The following is a 5,687-nucleotide window of genomic DNA, read 5'->3' on the forward strand; positions in this document are numbered from 1 at the left end:
AGTCAGTTTTTAGAGCAAAGTAATCTAAAAATGTTATGACTCAACATACAGAAAGCATATTTCTTGCTCACAAAAATATTTCAAAATGTATGTCCCTGATGAGTGTGTATCTATATCATTATTTGGAAACTCACATCCTTTTCATCTCTGACCCCTCAATTTCCTGAGGCCTACGTGTCCTCTAAAGGAAACCCTTGCCTTTTGAATGACCTACATAGAAAAAGAGTATGGAGGTCACATGGCAGGCGTTTTATGCTGAACTAGTAGGTGGAATAGATCATTTCTGCTCGCATTTCATAGGCAAGACACAGGCCATGGCCACCCAAAAGTCTGGAGGCTGAGTTATGTTCTCCAGCTCTGTGCTAAGGCAATAGAAGAGGTAGATTTTGGTGAGCATATAATAGTCTTTCTACAACTATACTTGCGCATATATTTTGAAATAGATTATGATGTATTTATATAGTGGACTATTGAGTAGTTATGGAAAACTTTTTACCATTATTACAATGCAAAGATGTTTTGCTAGATTAAGTGAAAGTATTACAAATGATGCCTTTGGCACACATTTTGTAGTTGCTCATGTTGTCATGACTTACGGAAGTTCTCTAGTTCGTGGAAACTGATAAAGCCAAACTTACGGAATACTGTCATTTCAGTGATGTCATACTTCCTGCTTTCTTAATTGTTTCTTTATCTTTTCCTCCTTATTTGCTTACTAACGAGAGCATGCCACGTAGAAGGATTTCACATTAGGGAATCTGATAGATGTAGGTTTGAATATGGATTTTTTCATTTATTAGCCGGGTTAACTGATTAATGAGTGATTTATATGGCTTTATTACTTTTTATTTTGTAAAAGAAAATCTAATTCATAAGGTCATTATGAAGACAAAATGAAATGATATATGTAATGCACTTAGCAAAGTGACATATAGAATATGCTCCAAACACTATAAGCTACATCACCATACTGATTATATTTTCATGTTATCATGCAGCAAGTTATATTATTCCAAGTAGATAGAAATGGACTACAATTTTCACTCTGCTTTTCCCTCAGCCTCCAATAGTTTCATCTAATTTTTTTTGGGGGTTGGGGAGAGATTTTTGCTACAGGGCGCATGTGCTGGCCAGAAAGACAGAGAGAGACAGAGAGACAGAAAGCGAGAAATCACCCCCCAGGGGAGATGGCCACGCTGCAGTCCCTCCTCCTCCATTCTCCTTTTGGGATCTTGGGCACACATGTACACGCACCCAGCGTGTGTTTAAGTCTGGGACTTGAACCATGGTTGACTACATGGGAGTTCAGCGACATAGCCATTGTGCTAACTGCTGGTCCCTCATCTATTTATTCTGAAAATTTCTTTGACCTAACATCCAAGATTGGGCCAACCAGTGGCATGGTGTTTAAGGCAGCCGGAACCCACATGGTTGACTGCATGATTGGAGTCCTGGATGCAGTGATTTGGAAAACATACCGGGTTTGTGTGTCTGTGCCCAAAATTCCTAGAGAAGAAGATATTGTACTGTGATCATTCTCTATGGGAGATGCTTTCACTCTTCCTCTCATGCTCTCTCTTTCTCTGTCTCTCTTCAGCAAGTGCACAGACCCTCTAGAAAATAATATTAATAATAAAAATTAAAAATATAGCACTTTTCTCACAAACTTTTCAAAGTATGTATAACAGACTAGAAATATGTATTCCTATTTTTGAATAAATATTTAGTTTTAATTTGAATTATATTTGACACTAGGCAATGATTCTGTTCTTTTTTCTTTTATTTTTGAGAGATTTTTGCTATAGGCTTAGTGCACTCTCCAGAGAAAGACAAAGTGAGAAATCACCCTCCAGGGGAAACAGCCATGACACAATCCCTTCTTCATTCTCTTCTTGGAATTTGGGGCACACATGCACACACTCCTGGCATGAGTTTTAAGCTGATGATTTTCAGGTCAACTAAAGGATGGGCCTGGTAGCATGTTTCTGTAATTCTACCTACTCAGCGAGGCAGGATCATGAGCTCGAAGCTGGCCAACGCAACATAACCAGACTCTGCCTAAAAAAAAAATGAGTCAGGCCTAGTGTCTAGTGTTGTAAGCTTGTAGTCCCAGCTGGGTAACTAAGATAGGAGGACTGCAACAGGGAGACTAGTCTTAAAAAAACAAAACCAAACGAACAGATAAAACCCTCATGATTGTATGTAGTATCGAGCTAGGGAATTGAAAGAAAATAGAGCCTCCTGCTAATGTAGTCAAGTTTGAAAACCTGTTCCAATTTCTATACCTTTGGGAGTTGCTCAGAGTTGGTCACTTCCTCTGTGTTGAGTCCTTAGTGGTATCTGGTTTCAGAAAATGTCTCTCAAAGGCCTTGAACTTGGAATTTGGCCTTTCATTTCATAGCATTTTGGAACTATAAAGGGAAATATATCTATTATTGTTTCCTGGGGGGATTTGCTGTTCATGGGTTGTATTTTACCTATAAAAGTATGCTGACAGCCTATGCTTTGCAGGGTAGGAGAAAACTAGGAGTTGCCAACTTCACAAGTAACTCATGAAAGTAACTCACGGAGTTAAGGGTATGAGACTTTGTATACATCTTTTTATAGCCATAGAGATCTTTGCAGATTGAAAATGCTGGGCGTTTATCTACGAACTTTTACCCCTCTGTCTGTGACCTTATGGCTGGCATGTGATATATACAATATTCTAAAAAAAAATCAATATTAAATATGCGTTAATCAGCTTAACAATAACCCAAGTCCCAGATCTGGTGGCTTACTTTCTCACTTTCTTTCTTTCTCTGTAAGACTTTTCTGCATTTAGTGTGATACAGGGACTGATTAGAAAATGTAGGCTGGGAGTTTGCAGGTGGCATGGTGATTAAGAAGCTGAACTTCCACATGGCCAACTATGGTTTGAGTCCCAGATCTGGTGGCTTACTTTCTCACTTTCTTTCTTTCTCTGTCTTTTTATGGTCAAATAAAATAATGATAATAATAAATCATTCTTTAAAAGAAAAAGAGAGAGAGAAAGAAAAGGCAGGCTAAGTGATGGAGAAACCCCCTTGGAGTCAATGGGGGAATTTTATTCAATAAAGAATTGTTTTTTATGCAATAATTCCTCTCTATGGCTTTATACAAATAATCTTTATTTAATTAAATTTGTACTAATGTCGAGGAAAACTGGTAAAAAAACGCACGAAGAAATTGCTTCATGTACCTTTTGCCTATTGAATCTGCTAACTGTGAATAACACACTTGTTTTTTTATAATAATTTTTAAAATGCCGAGGCTATTCTCTCCTTTAGCTATATTGGGGCACACAGAGGCTGGCTGCCCTTGGTCTGAACAAGTTCCTTCTCTTTGCAATTTAATCTTAGTGTTAGTGGTAGTTCCCAAGTGATGAAAACATTCTATGGCTGACAAAGAATTTAATTTCCCAGTACGTGGTCTTGCCACAGGAACATAAGAACAAGTTGGTAGAAAAGAGCAAGTTCCTATCATTCTTTGCATGGTGGAGAATAGCCTTCATTAAAGATAAAACCATGGGCGGGACCAGCAGATGGCATAGCGGTTATGTCACTGGACTCCCACATGGCCAACTGCAGTTTGAGTCCCAAACCTGGTGGCTTGAAACTCATACCTGGCATATGTGCATACATGCCCAAGATCCTGGGAGGAGAATGGGGAACAGGGGATTGCAACACGGTCATCCCGACAGGAGGGGATTTCTCACTTTCCCACTTTCCCTCACTGTTTCTGTCTCTTTCTCATGAGCACAAGTGCCCTAAGGCAAAAATCTCTTTAAAAAAAAAAAAAGAGAGAGAGAGAGAAAGAAAAAAAGAAAAGAAAAAGATGAAACGTAAGGGCCAGCAGGTGGTGTAGTGTATAAGGAGCTGGACTCCCACACAGTCAACCATGACTTGAGACCACCATTAGAGCTCATGCCGGGCGTGTATGTGAGCTCGCCCAAAATCCCAAGAGAATCGAGAACTGATTGCAGTGTGGCCATCCCCTCTGAAGAAGGCTGTGTGTGATTTCTTGCCTTCTGTCTGTCTTACCAGCAAGTGTATGTGCCCTATAGCAAAAATCTCTCTCTAAAAAAAAGACAAAGCATAAGTAGTCTTGCTTTGAATAATTCATCTATAAATCTGTACTTTTATAATAATTATTGAAATAATTATAGACTAATGCTAAACTAAAGACTTTTTTTAAAAACTAGATAAACGGTGTGAGTAAAACCTCAGATGGTTAATAAAACGAAGGGTATTAGGCCAACAATAACACAAATGAGGTTGCTAGTGATTCCTATATGACTGATATATTATGAGGGGACTTCAAAAAGTTAATGGAAAGTGAAATTAAAGTACAAATTATATTGGTGCAAAAAAAAATTTAAATTCATTCACAGCTTTTTTTTATAATATACATTTACCATGAACTTTTTGAAGGCCCCTAGTAGAAGAGCAACAAAAATAACAAGGAATAGAAAAACGGAAATTTGGTTATGAACCAAGCAAATGCACACAAGATTTAAAAATGTCTCTGCAAAATGATATCTCAGCAAAATTGTACCATGAGAGGAGTTCCATATTCTTCAATATAAACTCCTTTGTCTGCATCTTCCCCAGCTTGAGGTAAACCATCAAAGTGACTGGTAAAATCTCATTGAGAGAATAGTTACACTGAGGAGACATTGCTCCCATTCTTCATTTATTTAAAAAAAAAAATGACTGAGAATGCACTTGTGTGTCTATTTGTGTGTGAGAGAGAGAGAAAGGGAGAGAGAGAGAGAGAGAAACATGAACGGCTTAACAGGACATGATTATGCTGCCATTCTTTTTACTACATTTCTCCTTCCTGTCAGGATTTTGGGCATACATGTAAACATGCCCAGTGTGTTTATAAAGCAATTGTGGCTGGTATTCAAACTGTGGCTGGCCATGTAGGATATGGCACCCAAATCACTGTATTTAACCACTGTGCTGTAGAGCCATCCTACTCTAAAGGGGGGAAAAAGTTGCTTATGTGACAAGCATTAACCCAGTGGTCCTTATAATTATTTTCTTATCTATGAGAAGTCGTCAGATATTTTAAAGAAGCAATATATTATTACCTTTAATCAAATACTTTGATCTGGTGTTGAGAGGACTGCCCATGAGATTCTGTGAGAAATTATATACTTAGAAGAGTTCAGTATTCATAGTAACTTGGAGAACTTCCTCCTATTCTTTAGGCTGATCTCACAACAAACTATGGAACAATTTATCAGGCATTTTAAAGACATTAGAACCATTTGAAAGTAATATAATGTGAAATTTGGAGATTTAGGAAATTTAGCAACATTGGAAGGTTTATAGTGCTAAAAAAAAAGAAAAGTAGGAAAATATAACTAAAGAGTTTCATTTTGTATACCATAAAGAAGAAAGTTTTCTGTTTTTAATAAGCTATTCATTTATTTTGCGATATGTGGCTTTAGGCAATCAGCGATTCTATGTAACACTGTCCATGGCTTTCCAGTTTATTTCATTAGAGCATCATGTTAACAAGTCCTAGTCCCAGATTTATCCCCGAGCAAGTCAATAAATTTACTTTGGACAGAACCAGCAACTCCACTGAGGTTAGTCAGCCATCTTGCAAAACCATTCCATGAAACTAGTTGAGTATATGTGGATGGATCAGTGCAA

The sequence above is a fragment of the Tupaia chinensis genome, unplaced genomic scaffold (assembly GCF_000334495.1).
Source record: "Tupaia chinensis unplaced genomic scaffold, TupChi_1.0 Scaffold139935_1, whole genome shotgun sequence".
Taxonomy (NCBI): domain Eukaryota; kingdom Metazoa; phylum Chordata; class Mammalia; order Scandentia; family Tupaiidae; genus Tupaia; species Tupaia belangeri.